The following is a 21,396-nucleotide window of genomic DNA, read 5'->3' as shown; positions in this document are numbered from 1 at the left end:
TTATAGGCTGCGATGAGGCGTTCTGATGCGCGTCTGTGTTCTGTACTAACCCAATCCATTCCCCTCTGTCGATCATCTCCAGCATTTATTGGGGGGCCCTAGTTCTCATCAACCCACGCTCACATTCCCGCTACCAAGACACTATTGGTCACGGAGTTCTTCCCTTTTACTCAATCACGGAGAGAAAGCACCTCTGGTTGTTATCAAGTCTCGGTCCTAAGCAGTTTATCATCAAGTGGTAGAATATGCTTTGGCTTGTTTCCCCCCAAATAGGGCAGAATTGTGGTAAGTGGGATGATGCACTTCTAGTCACCGCGGGATGAGTGACATTTCTGAAATGAGAAGTGAATATCGGGTCCTACCGGCGACGAGGTAATGGGACAGAAATCCCCTTATTTCAAAGCCTAAAGCTTTTGTAAGCCACATAATAAAAATCTATTGATTCACTAACCCTCAGGAATAGGTAGGTACAGCCCAGGATTTTTATTTTATTTATTTTATTTTTCGACTGGGGGAAGGATAGGTAAGAACAAATCTTATTGTAAGCAAGATTCTAGGAAGAGCCCCCGCCTTTTAAAAAATTTTTTATTTTATTTTTTGGTGTCAGGGATGCTTAGCCACTGAGCCACATCCACCCCCCCCAGCCCTTTTTATATTTTATTTTGAAACAGGATCTTATGAAGTGGCTGAGGGCCTCACTCAGTTGCTGAGGCTGGCTTTGAACTTGCCGTCCTCCTGCCTCAGCCTCCTGAGCTGCTGGATGACAGGTGTGCGCCCCTGTGCCCAGCGGAATAGCCTGATTTTGACTCGACATGTCATTTGGTGTTTTTGAATTTAAATTTTCCTCACCTATAAAATGAAGTCAGACAATCTTAGGCTAAAACCATATATCTCTATGGTTTTTTTTTTTTTTTTTTTGGATGGAGAGATTCCCCAATTCTACTTTGGATAGCTGATTTGGCAATTTATTTTTTCATTTGAATAATCATTCATTTGTTCATTATCCAACAAGTATGTCTCATTGGATATCATACATGAAAAAAGGAATAATAGCAGTCATGATCGCTAAGTCCCTTGCTGATGTTAAGTTACTGGTTTCATTTACAATGATTTCATTTATTCCTAACAAACAGGTTCTATCATCAACCCTATTTTTAAAAATATTTATTTAGTTGCAGATGGACACAATATCTTTATTTATTTACTTTTATGTGGTGCTGAGGATCAAACCCAGTGCCTCACACATTCAAGGCTCTATCACTAGCTATAATCCCAGCCCCACCAACCCTATTTTTAACAGATGAAACTCATGCCTCTCTTCATTGATTTTCCTATTTTTTTTTTTTTTTGGTACTGGGGATTGAACCTAGGGATGCTAAACCACTGAGCCATGTCTCCTGCCCATTTTTTTTTTTAAAAAATACTTTTTTGAAAATATTTATTTTTTTAGTTTTAGGTGGACACAATATCTTTATTTTATTTTTATGTGGTGCTGAGGATTGAGGAGAGTGCTCTACCACTGAGCCACAATCCCAGCACCACCCCCGCCCTCTCTTTTTATTCTTTATTTTGAGACAGGGTCTCATGACATTGCTGAGGCTGGCCTCACACTTGCAATCCTCCTGCCTCAGTCTCCTGAGTTGCTGGGATTGCAGGTATGCACCACCACCACCACACTTTGCTTCATTTAGCCGAAAGCATGATATTCATTCACAAATCATCCAGAGAGAAAGTCTAAGGGCATAATCTAGCAATCTGCACTCTTTAGTGTGTTTCCTCAACTGAAGATATTTTAATGCAGAAGGAAATTCAAAGAATCCCTGCCATGGGTCACACCTGGTTTCAGAGGCTACAAGAGAAATGAACTTCCTGCCTTCGACAGGTAGCACGCAGGGGTGATTTCAGGTCTAAAATGCTAGCTGTAGCTCTAAGCTTACACATGGAACTTGGAGTGTACAATCAGCACACCTATACCACTGAGCCACACTCCTGACCACCTGTCTCCCACTTTTGATTGGCAGCAATCTCCTGAAGAAACTGTTCAGCACTTTATGCACATGTAGGGGTTTGGGACAGGTGTTATTATTATTATTATTTTTATTAAATTGGCAAATTCAGCTGCCTGTTAACCAAGGACCAGAGAAGTCCCTAAAATAAAGGATCATGTTGGTACAGTTGCTAAGCTGACAGCCACTAATTCATTAATCGAGCACTTGTCGCCGATTTGCGTTGTGAGCTCCAAAGCAGCAAGAATCAATGCAAAATAAGTCATATACGCTGTACACACACCAAGAGAGGTCTCCTCGGGACTAGAGAAGATTAAACTAAAGAGGTTTAGAAACCTCATTAGCTTCTTGGTTTTCTCGGAGTGTATGTTTCCTGAGTGCTCTTGTTTACCGCGTTTATGAGTTCTGATACTTTTCTTTTTTTTTTACCGGATTAATTTCCTTCAATTTCAATACAAGCGCTGTACACAAACAAACAGATGGCTTCTTGCGAAAACAAACTGTCTCCCTTCCTTTGGTTCTAATTCATCAAGATCAGCAGGAACCTGTATTTCTGACTTCTGTTCTGAAGAGAGTCACTCTAGTAGCTACTGTTCTGTGCAGAGAACTCTCAGAGGCAATTAGAACTCGAGATGCAAATTCGTGGCTGGATTTGGATGTAATTAGCAAAAATAAGTAGGATCAATGACACCCCTCAATCAATGTTCATTCTTGAGGTCGGTTCCTACGGGAGAGAATGACATCATTGGGACTCTTGCTTAGAAATTTTTGTGCCAAGTGCTCCCCCGCCCTCGTGCTTACAAACATTCTTACTTTCTACAGTGTTTTCTGTAACATATAGATGACAGTTGGTAAACTGCTTTGTGGTAGAGGCTGTAGCAGCCATGAAGCAGACTTATTAAGCACTTCATTAACGATGAGATCAACAACTCCTTGCACCAATTCCAAACGTACAACAGGCATCCAAGCCATAGAACATTCTGACTTCGGCTGTTGTTGAAAAGATTTCCTCAATTAGAGCTATTCTCTGTAAAACAAGTCTTTGGGGTTCATGGGACAAGAATTCCATTTCCATGAGGTTTTGCCTATACATACCAACCATCCCATTTCCATTGGTAACTTTTTTAACATTTCATTTGTAGTGCCAAGACAATCCCTTGGTGTCTTTTAGTTTAGTTTAGTTTTTTCTCCCCAGTGCCAAGGATCGAACCCAGGGCCTCACACATGCTAGGCAAGGGCTTTTCCACTGATCTCTATGCCCAACCATGCTCGGTGCCTTTTAAGAAACAGTTTAATGTGTTGTAGTCAATTTAATTTAATGTGTTTAGTCATCTTAATGCATTTTCTCTGGTAAGCAAATTTCTTAAGTGTAATGGTTTTGACAATGTTCTTAGTAGGATTTTTTTTAACATACATTTTTTACAAGGAAAATTAAAAAAAAATGGATTTCTTCAAAGGCCTGAAGCTCATCAAAGAGCTGAGAGTCAGTTTAACCTCTAAAGTCACAGGGCAGAGGGACAGAGAACTATTTTTAACAACATTTAAATGCTGCCACCACGATTGTTGATGAGTGATGGCAAAAACCCTGGAGGAAACATCTCTGCAGATGAAGTGCAGCATTGTACGGTTGAACCCACTTAAACAAAAATCAGTGCTGCATACATTATATTGACCAATTCTGCATAAAACACATGTTTGAATGAAAGATCATGAATACATGAATATTAGAGATGAGAATTGAGATTCATAGTGATTCTAAGCTGGGCCAACCTTCATATATATATATATATATATTTTTTTTCTTTTAGTTGTTGATGGACCTTTAATTAATTTATTTTTATGTGGTGCTGAGGCTCGAACCCAGTGTCTCACACATGCTAGGCAAGCGCTCTACCATTGAGTCACGACCCCAGCCCATGGGCCAACCTTTTTATCCAGGATGAAAGTTCACAGGGATTGAGGCAAAAAAGCGACGCTTAAACAAATCTGCTGCATACACACCGTGTCGGGGACAGGTAACTCACATGGATAAGAGCTGCCCACATTTCCATGTGCACCGTGCCCAAGAAGCTGCCAAAGAAGGCCAGCACCCTCGTGGCCTGCATTCCTAGCATGTGGCTTTCCAATTTCAAGAGGCAACAGTCCAGTGGTATTTTGCACGAGTCAGAACACAGCCCTTTGGAAAAACACCCTGTGGATTCACGGACAGCTTGGTGCGCCCAGGCCCGCGGAGGACCTAAGAATCCTCCAACAGCTGAAATCACTGAACGTGTTTAGCACGAGAAAGGTGCAGCCAGAATTAGGCAGGCAGTCAGTATAGAGAGGTGAATGGATCAGGTTGGATCCAGGAGGCCAATCTGAGTGAATCTGGGAAGTTGGAGACTGTCCCCTGAGGGACTGAAGTGCCTTCAGAGCCCTTCCTCCATGCTAACAAGATAACCTGTTAAGGTCCCCTGTCCCAGGGTAAATTAGATTGTCCCTCCCGACAGGGAGTTATAAGGTTGTTAATTAATGTGTCCTGGGCTGCTCCATCCGGCCCTTCCCCGGGCCACCTGCTTCTCACCTCTTGGCCATCCCACCTGAGCATCCCCTGGGCTTAGTGACAGACGCAGGAAAGAGAGAGATCAGGGGAAGAGGGCGGGAGAACAGAGGAAGCCCAGGACATAGAAAAAGGCAGAACGGCCTCGCTTTAGGGGACATCAGGACACCAGCTGTGGCCCCCTTCTCCCTCCCAGGAGAAGTCTATGTTCCCCCTTTTAAATAAGCCCTGCTTTATCTGCGGGCCTCGGGTGCTTCTCTAATGTTCAGACTTGAACATGTCGGGGAGCAGGACTCGTCACCCAAGGAGGCTACGGTGAAGGACTTGTCCAGACCTACGTGGGACCCAGAATGTGATCTAGGATCCACCCGAGGGTTCCCTCACCAGTCACCATGTCACCAGCTCCCACCCTGCGGCTGTCGGTCATTGACTCTCACCTCTGAGCCTCCTTTTATATTTTTACCTGCTTTTGAAAAAAACAACAAAAAATCATTTACTTTGAAGAGATTTCAGCGTGACCGAAAAGGTGCCACCAAATTTAATATTTTATGATATCTTCTTACTACCTTCTTGCTCTCTCTCTCCACACACACACACACACACACACACACACACACACACCTGCCTACACTCACACTGGTGTCTGCCTCTCTGTGACTTTTCCACTTTTCACTTCAACGGTTCCCACCCTTGAATCTGACGCGCATGTTGAGGGCAGCTATTCTGAGGCTACGCTCACGTCCCGAGGGTACCCACGTGCCTTAGAATGTGCTGCAAACCTCGCCTGCAGGGATGACCTCCATGATGTCCGCCAAATGGTGACCCCCGCCCACGGCCACCAGTCCACCTGCGTCGACCAGCTGACATCCGACGCCAAGCGAGCGCTTCCTCTTGCCCTTATATATTTATTGGCTGACATATATGGGCATACACTTATCTTATCTGACACCTGATCATACTTTCCTCTGGTGATGTATTTTAATGCTCAAATAGTCCCCATTTTGGTCCCCGGGAGTCCTTTTAGGTGTGCCCCGTACCCTCTTGACACTTTTTATCGTCATTCAGAGTGTATGTCCTTGCTTTCTGGTTCAGTAAGATGTTCTAGGCTCATCTCATGCTTTTTCCCTACTACAGCTCTAGAGTCAGTCTTTTCTCCAGGGCACCCTGGCCCTTTGTAGTGGGAGACGGTTTTGAGAAACCAAGGTGTAGACTCTGAATGTGCTCATTGTTGATAAGGTCATTGATTCTAAGCCTTCTCAGCCAACAGAGTTGGGTGTGTGTGTGTGAATATATATATACATATATATTCATTAATATATATGTATATGTGTGTATATATATGAATATACATATATATGAATATATATAAATATATGTATATATAAATTTATATGTATATATATTCACACACATAGATATATGTATACGTACATACATAAATATATGTATCTGTATGTATATATGCATATATGTGTTATATATGTCCACAGGTATATGTATGTATGTTATATATGTATGTAGGTCATATATCTGCATACACATATATATGGATGCATGGAGACAGAGACCATATCCATCTCTATTTCTATCTTATTCTGACAGCATTTATTTGCTCAAGTTGTCCCCATTTTATCATTCTACCATTTTGTTCAGTATAAAACAGATCTCCTGTGCCCCCATCCCATGGCAGCTACCTGCCACCACCCCGTGTCCTGGGGTCGCCCTTCCCCAGAGCCCTGGATCCACCTCGCCACCTTGCGTCATAGCCCTGCACTTGCAGGGATGGGAAGGGGGAGAGGAAGTTAAGGAACGGAAGCCTGCTTAGATTTCCTTAGCGTTGAAAGTGTAAAATATTTAAAACACACCACGGAACAATGAAATTAAAAAGATAGCTAACTCTCTAATTCTAGAGCAGATGCCACTTAAAAATTAAAGTTTCATGCTGCTTCTAAGAAGAAGGATAAATAAAGCAAATGTATCACCTGACTAAAACTCAAGCAATGAATTCCTGCACTGCACACCAGGGTGGTGGTGGTGGGGGGAATCTGAGTTAATACATTAGTAAAATCCCTATTGTCAGGAGTGAGGCATTGCATAAAATTATGTTTATCTTTTGGAGACAAATGCATTATTGTATCAGAAAAAATGACTGATTTTCTAATAATGGTAGCCTGCTTAGATGTTAGGTTCCACCTTTTAAAAGAGCTAGAGAAACAAGCACGCAACACACTATGCTGCCCATGTGCCCTTGAGTGACTTTTCCCAGAGGAGCCGACCTACGTCACTTCTGCAGGTGCAAACTGTGGGAGTGTGCTTGCTGTCTTGCACGTGGTCTTTTGAATTCTGTCTGGAAGTTCATCCTGATGAAACAAAAATTCAGTGTACCACGGTCCAGCTAAGACCAGGCATGTATACACCGTCACATGCCACCGAAGGATGTTTTGGTGGTGGGCAGACAGCATAGACAACAGAGGTTACCCAAGATGACACAGCCCTGGTGAAGACACAGCTGTCTTGGTTTACCTAAGTACCAATCAAGGGTGGCCAAGTGTGGGTACTTGGCAAACAAGCGGTCCAATGATTATCCATGTTATTAGATTTGCCTGCTTAAAATGCGTGGCATTAAACACCTATTTAATTAGGAAGATTGTTCTAAGGACACCTGGATTCCTGTGATGCCCCCCAAGCCTCTAACTTGGTTCAGTGGTTAATAAGGAGTTTGTATGTTTTTTAATCAGCAAGTTATCACCTGTCTGAAAATCATTTGGGGTCATTCCGTTGTTCTGCCACCAGGGGGAAAGCAAACTCTTGGTTTGGGGTTTGAGCCCTGTTTTTGTAGCAGGGCTTCTCAGCGGGTGGGCATGTCTTTCTAAAGGCCAAGACTTTTCTGTGGTGCCTAAGCTTTTATGATGAATAAGGATACTCTAAAAGCAAAGTCGCCAGCCAGTAACAAAGTAGAGGGATGAAGATAGCCTAAGTCTATCCTCTCGAAATTTATTTATTTTTTTTTGGGGGGGGAGAAGAATTATTGAAAAAAAAAAATTAGAGTCAATGACCAATCAGTTGCAGCTTCAAGTCAGAGTATGATTAAAATCTCACCATGACGTTCCTTTTTCTGTGAGACAAGATCCAAAAGAATGGAAAATGGGATCCTCGGCTACCTATTTTACCTGGGGAGAAACATGTTCACCAAATAATCCCCCTTTCTTTCTCTAGGGAGGCTAGATCCAGGTTCTGGTTTCAGGCACAGGCTGAGTTCTTTCTGTTGGGGAAGGAGAAACGGCAGGGCTGTGTGTTCCAGCTACTACACATGAGTTAACTGTCCCTAATGAGTGACCGGGTAAAAGGGTTTCAAATAAATCCCATTAAATGTCAGTGAAATAAAGTGGATCCCATTGGAAACGTTGCACAAGAATGGCCTAATAAAGACTTTCCTGCTGAAATAACTAGATTACTGGGTCTGAGGGACATTTGCCGTGTCTACTGATGCAGTGTGAGTAGAAGAAATGATACGTAGACCTCGAGGCAAGGACGAGGATTTCCACAGATGCTGCCTTCCTTGGTCATTATATGCACAGGAACCACCGGTGCCCATTTGTGCACCGTCTGTCCTGTGGGGACAATTCATATTATGGACACTAGATGGTGCTGAAGGCTCAGGAGAAGAAGCCATCACCCCTGTTTTCCTGCTAAACCTGTTCCTGTTAGAGGTTTTCTACCTGTTTCCAGATGCCTCCGCTTAAGAACTCTGCATTTGGGGGAAAGGGCAATAATTGTCCTATTCTAATTGTTCTTCTTTGTTTGCTTATGAGTTTGAGAAGGGGAACTTGTGCAGCATTAAAAGGAGCATATTAATAGCTTGGTGGACATGGGTAGCTGCCCTTGCTTGATTTGATTTGATTTGTAAAGCTTTCTGCAAATAAAATTTACCCCCTCACCCCGCCCCGGTTCTCCCAGCAGTCTGGTTTGCTACTGACTAGCTTGCTGGGGGATTTGTCTGCAAATCTAAGTGAACTTTCCCTGAAAGTCTTCAAGATGGGGCAACTAGGAATAGTTCCTGGGCCCCTTGCAACTGCTAAAACGCCTGCTTTGGGTGCATGCTGTGTTTTGCTAACTAAAAGAGACTCTTCTTCCTGGTGTATTGAATGGGCAAGGCGAGTCTCTATAGCACTTCCAAGGAAATTTAAAGGAAAGAGAATAACAATCGGTGGAGTCCCGAATTAAGATTTCACCACCACTCTTCATTTGGAGGAGAAAGATGCGAATCCTTGAAACCCACTCTAGTTGGGAAGGACTCGTTCTCTGGGGTTAGGTCTGGGGGTCACTGCGCACGGGGGCCAATCTTTCCCACCACGGACAGAGAAGCTTTTCTTGCCTTTGAGATTCACTGACCCAGAAAGAAGAGAATTAAAAAAAAGAAAAAAAAGAAAAGAAAAATCAATCGAGGGTCAGAGGAGTACAAAGCAACTTAATTTAGTTTATTTGGGAGACGTGTTTATCACGTTTTGTGTTTTTAAAATTAGGTACAGGGGACATTGAAAAAAAAATCCAAAGATACATCAAGTCATTTAAAACAGGTTTCATCTGTGTAAAGGAGACAGGAGGTGGGCCAGGATGGGGAACATCGGGGACAGAAAAAAAGATGGGGGTACACAGCAGGAAAGATAGGCAGAGAGTAGCATCGTCAACACCAAAGACCACACACTCTGGATCAAGGACACTCATTCCGAGGAAAGCAGGTAGCCACAAACCTATATATATATATTTAAGTGAAAAGGCAATCTCTCGTGGATCAACATCCCGTCCTTTGGTTTTTAGGATGCTAAAATAGAAAACCTTGGCTTGGCATGAGCACCTTTGTAAATACAGTCCTTCACAGACAAGCTATATACGGTGCTGCTGCTCCCCAAAGGCCCGTCTGGAACTTAAGACGGCATTCTGATCTGACCTGATGTCTCCTGATTTTGAAATCTACGTTCACTATCCTCCACAATGACCACTGGGCTTTGGTGTGGTAACGAGTGTTACAGTGGTACTACTATCTGAAAATACTCAGTAATCGTCAGTGTCGAACATTGGTAGCATATTCTAGAAAGAGACGTAGCGATGTAGCTAGCTGGCTAGGTCAATTGAAAAAAAAACAAAACCCTAAGAATTCCTCACTCCAGAAACATGTCAAGTTACTTGAATTAAAACAAACCAGAGTCGTGTGCATGCATTTAAATGTCTGCTCCTCAATAAATGCTTATAAACTTGCTAGATTATCCACTAGAATCTAGCAGCTCCCTATTGGTAGGGAAAGATAGTTAGACAAGACCCCCAACTGAGGCTATAACAAATATGTACACATTATTTCTATGACTCACGTCAAGTCCCTGAGCTGCAGGGGAATAGAATGAATAGGGCTTTACAAACTGCTGTAGCATCTATTTGATGCTCACAAGGCTCACAGAGAGAGAGGTAAGAAAAATGCCTCCATCCATCTACCCATCCAGTCCTTCAAGATGTGCAAAGGACGTGGAGCTCTGCATTTGCAGATCATTCCATGATTTACAAAACTCTTTCTCACCCATCACCCATTTGCTTTCCACAAGGAGGGTATTTGGCCACCATGCCAGGTGACCTGCTACATTCCACCATCTCAGAGGGGGGACAGTCACACAGGATACAATGCATGCTTCAGTGACATGGCCACCAACAGCGTACCCTGTCATGAGGGAAGCTCCCAGACCATGTAGGAGCATCAGAAACAGGCTGGCCACACATTTCGCTGGAAATATGTCCAGGCTTAGAGCTTGTCTCAGAAATGGAAGCTGCAGCTAATTCTAGAGAATCAGACTTCATAGGGATGTTCTAATGCTGACACACGTTTTGCTGAAACCATCAGTCTCTGACATGTAAAACCCACAGATTAGCGTCTAACCAGCTATTTTTCCCACTTTGGCCAATGCATTAGTCAGTTTTTGTATCACTGTGGCCAATATACCTGATAAGAACAGAAGAGAGGAGGTGAAGTTTATTTTGGCTCAGAGTTGGGGAGGTTTCAGTCCACGGTTGGCCCCCTCCACAGCTCTGGGCCTACTGTGAGGCGGAACATCATGGCGGAGGGCTTGGCAGATACGGCAATGGGGAGACAGCAAGCTAGGGGCAAAGTCACATCCCCAGGGACCGACTTCCTCAGCCACACCTACCTGGCTACAGTTACCACCCAATGAATCCATTCAAGTGGATTAATTCACCAATTAGGATAAAGCTCTCGTGATCTAACCACGTTTCACCTGGGAACATTCTTGCATTGTCTCACAGGTGGGCGATTGGGGGACAGCTCCTACCTACCCCATAAGAGCCACACAGCAACGCTCTATCAGGAGCCACCAAGAAGTCATTTGACGCCTCTGAGCTGTACTTTCCTCATCTGTAATTTGAAGGTGATGGTGTTTGGCCTCCCAGGAGGACTATGAAATTCAAAATGGGTTAATGGGTTTCGACATGCTCCATAAACCCTAAAAGTGCTCCGTGGCGTGAGGTACTATTATACCCCTTCCTATCGATGCCCGGGACGTGCTCGGGAAGAAAGGCAAAGGACACACTTATGTTGGAGAGCAAGAAGAGGGTCACATTCGGAGGGAAAGAGCTGACTCTAGTAAGTCATCGTTCCCAGGCAGCTGTGGGGCTGCTTAATAAAAGCCAGCCAAGATGACAAAGTAATTTCTGGTTCAAGCATGAATGCTCAAGTACAGGAGTTTATGTTCGATTGCCAGATGCTTCAAGCTGCCCGCTAAATCCAAAGACACTTCATGCGCCAACAGTATTCTGGCATCCGAAGTCAGGAGGACTGCATAAATGCACATTCCAAAAGCTAGAGATGTCATTGGAAAATTACCCAGAAGGAGTCATGGTGAGGCTGGGGAGAACCACTCAATCTGAGGTTTGGAAAAAAGGAGGTAAAACAGGAATAAGAAAATGCATGCATCAGCTGCAGAACTGCAGAATACAAAAGCAAGACGACACTGATGTTTGCTAACGATGACGGAGACCTCTCACCACGGTGCTGGAGAGTGGCTTCACTTATGGATTTTGGAAATCTGTCCGTCCTTGGTCTTTCAAAGGAAGACTTATTGCATGTTCAAAAGAAACTGTTAAAACCTTTACCTTTCTTATCCTCACCACAAGTTAAGGCTGTAGTACAAATTTCAAGTGTTCAGGGAATGTGTCTAGGAAACATTTCTCTTTTTATTCTGCAGTTGTCTGCTACAATCATTTATATGGGGTGGGGGGGGAAGAGAACAAGTGTATTTCCTATGGAAGCCCAGTTTCATAGATTCCTGTTCTTGGTCAGACAGTCACGGTACCATGACGGCTACTTGTCACCATCACTGAACACCAGCATCTTTTCCATCACACATTATGTGCATTATGTGTGTGTTTACCACGCACTGGAGTCAATTTCACAAAATTGCATTTATGAACTCAGTAAAATATGAGCATGTGAGGACAGAGAACATGCTCACCACAGCTCACGGATACAGAGCATTGCTACTGACACATAATGGATGTTCCGGTGAATATGTGCAGAGGGAATGAGCACTAAGACCTTACAACTCCGTGATACAAATCTCACTGTTACCACCATTTGAAAGACAACGGGTGTGGTGACACATGCCTGTCATTTAGTGACTCAGAAGGCTGAGACAGGAGGATTGGGAGTTCGAGGCCAGCCTCAGCAACTTAGCGAGGCCCTCAGCAACTTAGCGAGACCCTGACTCTAAATAAAATATAAAAAGGGCTGCGGAAGTGGCTCAGTGGTAAAGTGTCCCTGGGTTCAATCCCCAGTTCCAAAAAAAGTGTCCCTGAGGCTCCCTGAGAGAGGTTAAATATATTCCCCAAAACCGCATGCCTAATTAGAAAGAGAAAACAAGCATTTGAACCCTAGGTCTGGCTGAAGGGACGGTTTCCCTCCCTGTAAGTGACTCAGTTCCATTCCAACATGACTGCAGCTCACCGCTTGCTGTAATTCACTGCGAGAGGCCTTGGGTGGCTGCCAATGTTTGGGTACAAATGAGCTCCACCTAATTCCCTTTTTATGCTGATAGAGTGTGACATGATGTGTTGGAACCCGGGATACCTTTCAGGAGTCAAGGTATCAGAAGGGGGAGGAAGAAATGCGCATCTGAGCCCGGAGTGACAAGGTGACAGAGGATGCAAGAGAAGAGTGGCAAGAAGAGACCCGGGAACCCAGACGCGTCCTCAGACGTCAGGAACGTGGTCAGGTCGGGTTATATACGGTGTCCAGAAGGAGGGGAACACTAAAACACTCCCAAATTCTAAAAAAAATGTCATTTCAAAGTATTGTGAATTAGAAACTTAGAGTCAGAGATGTTATTCAAAATGGAAATAGTGGACGGTGGTTCCACAATTCCTATGTTTAACTTTTATTTTGACCCCTTACTAGGTTGAGCGCCTAGGAAAGTGACTTGTACCCTCAGTACCTCAGTTTCCCCAGATTTAACGAAAACCTTTGCCTGATACATGATGAGTCAAGCTGTGTGACATTTTGAGAACACAGCTTGCCACATGTAAGTACTCCATAAGTGTCCACTCTTACTAAAAATGTAGCCCAAACAGATTTCGCCATCTTTAGCTCACAGTCAATGCCCAAATCCTTACGTTGGTCGACACCGCCCTAGATCATCACAGTTGGTTTCTTGTTGAAGACAGACATCCTAAGTAAAAGAACCGGTTTCAGGTGTGAAGGTCGTCACCTGAACCATTCAGGTGTCAACTGCAGGCTGCTGTCTAGACTCTGGTGCAGATTCCAGATACAAGTCTGCTCTCACAGCTTGCAATGGTGAAGACACTCGGCTCTGGAGTCAGAGGAATCTGGATACCAGGTTCAGCTTTTCCCCTTCATGACGGACTGATTATGGCTAAGTTACTTGACTTGGCTGATTTAGTTCTTCAGTTGGAAAAGTCCCACGGCTTCAGGTAAAATACATGCAACCAGAAGCTATGGTGCTAAGTGAAATAACCCAGTCCCCCCAAACCGAAGGTCAAATGTTCTGTTTGATTCTAACACACAAGAAGGAGTGGGGGAGGGAAGAATAGAAGTTCACTGGATTAAACAAAGGGGTAGGAAGGGAAGGGGGAGGGAGGGGAATGGGAAAGACCACAGAATGTATGGACTTAACTTTCCCAAGCTCAAATAGGAACCCACGACCAGTGCAACTCCACACCATGTATGAAAGAATGAACAAAGCTCGTGGTCGGAGCAAATGCCCGTTTATTGAGGAACAGCTCTGCATATTTATAGAGCCAGGGGTGGTTTGACAGTTGGCATGGGGTGCTTTTTGATTGGAGGGTAAGGATCAGGTGAGCCAGCAGGGCCAGTCTGATTGGTGGGTAAGGATCAGGAGAGCCAGCAGGGCTCCCCATTGGATGGCAGGATCATATGAGCCTAGCAGGGCTCCCCATTGGATGGCAGGATCATGTGAGCCTAGCAGGGCTCCCCATTGGATGGCAGGATCATGTGAGCCTAGCAGGGCTCCCCATTGGATGGCAGGATCATGTGAGCCTAGCAGGGCTCCCCACTGGATGGCAGGATCATGTGAGCCTAGCAGGGCTCACCATTGGACGGCTCTTCTTGGGGGATGGGGAAGTTAGTCTTTGGAGCCGGGGTGACTCCCAACTATGTACACCCACAGAATACTCCATGTATGTAGGATATGAGAAATACATTCTCCTGTCATGTATAGGTAAAGAGAGCAACTAAAAATGTTTTTATAAATGCTAGCAGCAGCTAATGATGGGAAAAATGTATTTGTTAATAGGAAATATAAAAACGTAAGAAATCATCATAAAGGTCTTTGTTTTAGCTTCATTCAACCCAGGTCTGTGCCCCTGACATTTATCTGATGGAGATTGGTAGATAGACTCATGTTCCATTTCATGTGTGATGAGAGCCGTCGCTTAGGTAAACCTAACATTCTGCCAATTATCTAATATGAGCTTGTTTTTCTTTGTAGTCCAAAATAGTCCTAAAATTGGGAGTTCATAACCCACTTCAATCTAATGTATGAAATATGATGTCAAGAGCTTTGTAATGTTGTGAACAACCAATAAAAAAATAAAAATTAAAAAATAAAATTAAAAAAATAAAATTAAAAAAAATAGTCCTACGACTGGGTGGTATTTGATGGTGATGATGATGATCATAGGATTTGATCATTTGATAGGATGAGGATCACATCGTGATGTGATGATCACCCAACCCCTCTGGGCCTTGTTCCGTCTGTCTTCAGTGTGGGCATTTTCAGAGACGGACAACTTCCCCGCACCTGCAGAGACTGGGATATGAAGCGTCTGAGCACAGCTTCATGGAGTTGTATGCTTGGCTTTAAAACACCGAGTCCTTGAAAACTTTTGTTTTCCCCTCTTCTATTTTATAATCCTCCAGAGGCTACGAGTGGCTCAAGGACGGAGAGTTGTTTTGGGGAGAAATGGCTCAAATTCCCAGGTGCTCTGTGAGGCTGCTCACTTCCCGGGTCGGCTGGGGCTTGCAGTTTGACTGTCCCCCTGGGGAGGTGGGCAGCGAACCTCAGATGGGCCACTCAGTTTTCTATAGAGTCAGTAGAATGTTCCAGCAATTGAGATCAGCCTTCCAGTATTAGGGCATACGCACGCAGGTGATGTGAAACCTAGATTAGAGTCCTCACTGTGTGAGTGACGGGGTGACCCCCACCCCACCCCAACTCCTGTTTCTTTTACAAGCTCAAGAAAAACGATAGCGGTAACATGGTGAGCCCCGAAGAGAGCAGGTGACCTACACGGGTCTCCACTTCACGGGACCCTCCCTCTCCATGCTCTTTGGCTCTATAGAGATGACTAAATATAATTTATGCACTTGGATGTTTTGACTAGGACAGGATAATAATAAAGCCACAAAAATAATTATGACGCTTATGTGACAAGCACCGCGTTGGCGCCTTTCCACTCAATCTCATTTCCTCTTGCTAATAACCTGGATAATAAGGGTTCTGGGAACCTTCTCAAGCTTTGAACAGGAGTACAGAATTTTTCCTTTTAGGACATATGCCTACAAGGACCAAGAACATGGTTAAGAGGTGTTACTATTGCATCCAGGGACGCCGGGAAGCAAGCTGCAGGTGAGAAACCCTGAAATCTTGAGCTGGAGGTGGTGTAAGACAGCAGAGCAGCCTTACTCTCTGTTAGAGCATCCCCCAAGATTGAGAAATTGGTGGTATCAGGTACCAACAGTACTGCAGCCGGGGAGCTCAGATGGTGTGAATATTGATTAGCATCAGTTAAGACCTGCAAATGCTCTCCCTTATCCATCCAGCCAGGGGACCCACCCTTCCCACCCCAGAAGTAGGTTTGGATTTTACTTTTTAACCACAGAGGACCGAGGAATGTGTCTGGGCCAGAGGACAGACGCCAGGTTGAATCGATGGTTACAGGGGTTTAGCAAAGGTCCCTACAGAGAATAGAAGATCCCGTCTCCTTCTCAATATGGCTCCCAAGCAAAGAGGACTGGATACTCTGTCTCCAAGCAGTGACCAGACCCGAAGGAAAACCCTGCAAATATTGATGAACGGAGGGGGGTGGAATTGCTCCAAGGGATTCGATAAAGGAAAGAAACTTAGAGGCAAATTGTCTTTCAGGGAATCACTGCGGAGCATCTTTCCATCAATGAAGAAATACATCAGGAACGAGGAAGACACAAGATGGAGGAGATGATGGGATTTTTGGATTCAAAATAGGAAACAGACGATGGGGAAGGAACATTCTAGAAGAATATTTATCTTTCTCCCTCTCTCCTTCTTTTTCTCCCCCCCCCCATATATATATGTATGTATCTAGTGAAGGATATTTTAAAGATGTGTCTAATTAAGTTTTTGAAAACTGGCCCAAAGCTTGAGGTTTGACTGAGTGATCTGAATACTACAGAACACTAAGAAATGAACAAAGATACTAGCTAGGAACAGCAAAAAAAAAAAAAAAAAAAAAAAACCAAAATAGAGAAAGAGAGGAGGAAAAGAACATGAAGGTAGGGAGGGAGGGAAGAAGAAGGCAGGCGGGCAGGCAGGAGGAACTGCGGTTTGCTCCACTGCCTCCCAGGGAAGAGCAGTGCAATCACCCTTATGCAATCACAGGTTAATGATCCACCCAGAATGATGATTTATTTATATGAGGAGGGTGTAGGAGAGAGAGCTGAAAACTCATTTGCTATAATAAGTCCACAAGATAATCCCTGAGAATGAGGAATCAAGACGCCTCCATAGCAACACGCGACTGTTACTGAAAGATGAAGATCAATGTGGTCTGAATCGGCGGTACAGGACCAAGTTGGTGGGAGGGGCTACCTCTAGGAGGCGGGGGGAAGGGGGCAGGGCAGGAGGGTTGGTCCTCAACATGGAACACCTGCCCTCCTCCGGTAGGAGCCCTTATCTCAAACATGGACTCATGCATTCTCCATGTGGCTGAATGATAAGCAATGACTAATTTATATTCCAAAGGATTCCTTTCAGAGACCCCCGGAAGAGAAGTGCATCACAGAAAATCATCCCCAAAAGTCCCAATTACTCAACATTATGGGGAAGTTTCTTAAATTACCAAAGAAGGTACAATTTAGGATGGCCATGTGTCCTCTCTTGCTTAGGACAGTCCTGGGTTATTACTGTTGCTCTAAGCTGTCAATCATACTCTGTACTCTGGGTTTGCTGAAAAATTACTTGGTAGTCTGGTGATACTTTGCTGTTGCTCCCTAATTCTATGAATAGAATAGAATAGAATACAACCGAATAGAACCGAATAGAATAGAATAGAATAGAATAGAATAGAATAGAACAGAACAGTGATAGAATCTATTGCATATTCTACTTCTCTCTTGCTCCCTAGTCCAGTCTTGTGGAATGAAAATGGGTAACCAGGTATTTTACCCGCCTGGTATCCTCTCTTTATCATAGGGAATGATCCACAATACAAACATGTATTTCATGCACCTACTGCCTTTTCTGCACACTGTTTGAAAAAATAAAACCCACTTAATTTCCCAGCTGCTCTAAATGAAACGAGGTCATTGGACAAATGGCCATCCCCTCTGGGTCAGACGTCATAGATAACCACAGGCAGAGCCAGGTGACACCTTCTGTAGGCTATTGATTAAAACGAGCCGATATTCATCTTTCCGAGCACAGAATAATCCGCCGGCATTACAGACATGATGGCAATCTTACAGAGAAGGTTAATCAGATACACGAGAAATCATATCGGCTCCTTGATGAAGTACAAGTCACTCAGAGATCAATCACAGACCCCAGGTACCCACAGCACCATCCCTCGGAGAGCAGAACGCAGGGGCAGGTGGATGCCATTTTGTCAAAGACCTTGAACAGAACACGGCACGCCGCGCAGGTTGGAACAGTTTTGCCTGCCGAGAGCATTGATTTGTGGGTTTCATAATGCATGCACAATAGTCCACAACATAAATATAAGCAGCAGATACAAAGCAACGATTCGCTTTTCCTGAGAAGAGAGTGACAAATCTCTCAGACCCGCAGGGCTGCTGTGGAAACCACGCAGGATTTGGGAATGTATTTAGGGACCTATTTCCCTAGTGCGCTTCCTAGTGACTTGCTTTTTAAGCACAAGAACTCGCCGAGCTCCTCTGGCAGACAGTGTGGCGAAACCGAAGGGGCATGACGATTGGATCTTTGTATATGAAATTTCCCATTTTTAGTTTCACCCTCAAAAAGAAGGGCTAGGAGACACAATGGAATCTATTAAAGTATCTCAAAGGGATCTTTCACTTGAGATGCTCTATGATGTAACTGCAAGGAGGGGACGATTCCAACGTACGGCAGAAAGAGACTTGGTTAGAGGGTCTTTTCATTATTCACTCAAGAAATAGTTCCAAAGCACTTAGGAGATGCACAAGGCCTTTGCTAAAGATGGCAGGTACCGGTCACTAGTTCTGATCTTCCTGGAGTCTATGGTCTAGAGAACGGGACAAGGAAACAAAAGTAAGTTTAGATTATGAAAGTGTCATGAAAGAAATGGAGTACTCAGTAGATTGCACTTTGGGGACCCACTCCCAAATTCATGGTATGAAATTTTAATCCCGCCGTGATGGTATCTGGAGGTGAGGCTTTTGGGGGGAGTAATTAGGTCATGAGACTAGAGACCTCATCAGGGGTAGGGATGCTGCTCGGTGTGTCTGCAAGGTTCTACTTGTGAAGCTACATGTGAGTATTGTGGACCCATTTGTAGAATATGTCATTTGGCTAGATGTGGGAGATCTCAATTGGTGGGTTATGAATAGTAGAGAAAAAGATAGAATGACTCACTGTGTTTGGTGGCCATTGTGCAGAAAGTCAACACGTCATCAAACAGTGAAATTCCACTCAGTATGGCAACCTGGTCCACAGATGGACTGATTGGTCAACCTGCCCCCATTATTTACATTTAATTTATTTTAAATCAATTTCACTGATTTCTCTCTCTTTCCTTCAGTGATCATAACCTAGATTTGTATCCAATGAATGTTCCTCTAATGCAAATCTCCCGCACGTCAAAGGTTTCATCTTCTCTTCTTTGGGAAGCCTGAGTGACGGTACCTCTGGATACACACTTTGTGTTGTTGAGTGACAAAGACATCAGAGGGCTTTCACGCTTTCTTCCAACTAAGTCTCTCCCTATCCAATCACAGAAATCTAACGTCAGAAGAAATCATAATTCTTTGCCAAAGGCTCTTCATTTTATATGGTACAACTGGAGTCTTGGAGATGTGACCGACTGGTACCCTAATGATCTTGCCGGGAAGATGGCACACTTCTTTTGCGGAGCTGAATCTTGGGACCAATTTTGCCATTCACACATGCTAGAAAAATCAAATTGAAATATCCTTGAAGTTGAGAAAAATGGGTTCATGGGTATTTCCTGTCCACTCTTTGAGTATCATGAACCCCTGTGCTCCCTGTTTTTGTGACAGGGAGACAGGACAGAATGACCGTGAAGGAAAGCAGAGTCTTTTAAAGACAGGACTAATTGGTTTCCTGGTGAGAGGTGACAACCTGCCTCAATTTGCTTCAGATTTCTCAAAGATAACGACTTGTGTTTTCTGGTCCCAATTAGCCACCCACTGCTCCTGAGAAGACCATGTCCGGTTAGATAACTGAGGGTTTTTCCGCTCACTGATCACCTCTTGGTCTAGATTCAGGAGGGCAATGCGGATTCAGGGCAGGGTCATGAGCAGAATTATAAATAGGAAGATCTGAACAATGCCGTCTCCAACATGGAAATTTTGCATCTACTGAAAAATTGGAAATGACCAAAGCCCAGTGTTTTGCACAAAGCAGTGAGACCCGCTGACCACTGCACATCGACGTCTTATGCCCTCAAATCATGTAGAGACACACGACATTAAGAAATAAAGAAGTCTGGGGTGAATCTAGGGAATACATGGGCGGGGGGGAAAAACCATGAAGAGTTCCTGTCTCAGTGCCAATCTTTGTCTTGGAGGGGTGGCAGAAGCAGCCCCGTGGGGTTGACCCTGCCTTTTATGTTTCATGGTGAGAAAGACCCGAGGTTGTCCAGTGGGATCAGTCTGCCTAATTTGAGGTTCCGTCCTAGGAAACCCACTGATGCCACGAGTCTCCGCCACGTTTTCCGCTATCAGTTGGGTCACAGTGGGAGGTGCTGTGTGATCGACATCTGCCTGACTACCTCTCAACTGGCTCAAAAGTATTATCTATCAAACTCCTTCAAATCCTAACGTGATTAAATAGAAAAGAGACCCTTTTAAATTGGGCCCTATTTATTGTTCCAAATCAGCAGAGTCACCTCCTTTTCAACCCACTGTTTATGGATGAATTTATGCTGGAGATTTTTAAGAAACGGAAAAAAATCTCTGCAATCAGCACACAGAGTCAATGTGATAGAATCCGACCGAGGGCTATGCTTTCGCTTAGACAAACACCATGGCAAGAATAAGTGTCCAAAACCGTAAGTCACAGAATGAGGTGGGAGGGCCATCTGGGTCAACATGCATTCAGGGTAGCTCCTGAGGATGCTGAGATGAATAGGACACCCCCTTTCTAGGCTACTTAGAGCCCCCCACACCCTTTTTGATTCATGGATTCTTTCTGCCGATCTTCCCCAGAGCAGACGTCCAGTCTGGAAATGAATGTCATCGGTAACAGAAAAACCAGTAGTTTCATTTTTTCCATTGGCTTCCTTGGTGGAAACTTTGTCCTTTTATTGCACATAAATAATTCCCTCCGCTCCAACCGTGGCCTCCCATCTCTTCGGCTACTGCCCTTGGATGTCACCTAGAGTTTCATAGCTCTTTCAATGTTAGAAAACGATGACCACCCCTCCCCTCCCACCTTCCCTGAGAATCTTCTTTGACTAAATCAGCCTGATAAGAAATTGATAAGACATTCCAACGGGAAGAGGTGGAGGAAGGAGAGGGGAGGGATGGCTACAGATGTCCTTCCCCGGTGGATATCATTCCCTACTATGATCGGAACATTTGTGCCCCCGCTTACAAAATTACGCAGGCAACGATATTAAGAAATGTGGCCTTTGGGGTGTGCCTGAGTCATGAATGGGGTTAGGCGCCCTTGTAAAAGGGTTTGTGGAGGAAGTTCATCCCTTTGCACCCCACTGTCTCTTTAGCTGAAGTGCCAAATTGGACTTGGGGCTAAGTCCACTCACCAGAAACCAAGTCTGCCAACACCATGATCAGGACTCGGGAGAAATGAATTTCTAGTTTATCAGCTACCCAGCCTCTGGTATTTTGTTATAGTACCACAAAAGGACCAAGACCATCCT

General features: G+C 44.3%; 1 protein-coding gene across 6 annotated transcripts in view; it reads right to left on the bottom strand.

Moving 5' to 3' along the window:
- LOC113178803 (contactin-4) overlaps nucleotides 1-21,396 on the bottom strand; it is a 259,228-nt gene that overhangs the window by 28,750 nt on the left and 209,082 nt on the right. The window lies entirely within an intron of this gene.

Source organism: Urocitellus parryii, chromosome 16 (genome assembly GCF_045843805.1).
Source record: "Urocitellus parryii isolate mUroPar1 chromosome 16, mUroPar1.hap1, whole genome shotgun sequence".
In the NCBI taxonomy this organism is placed as follows: Eukaryota; Metazoa; Chordata; class Mammalia; order Rodentia; family Sciuridae; genus Urocitellus; species Urocitellus parryii.
Note: the sequence above shows the minus strand (reverse complement) of the source record. Positions and strands in the feature narration are given on the sequence as shown.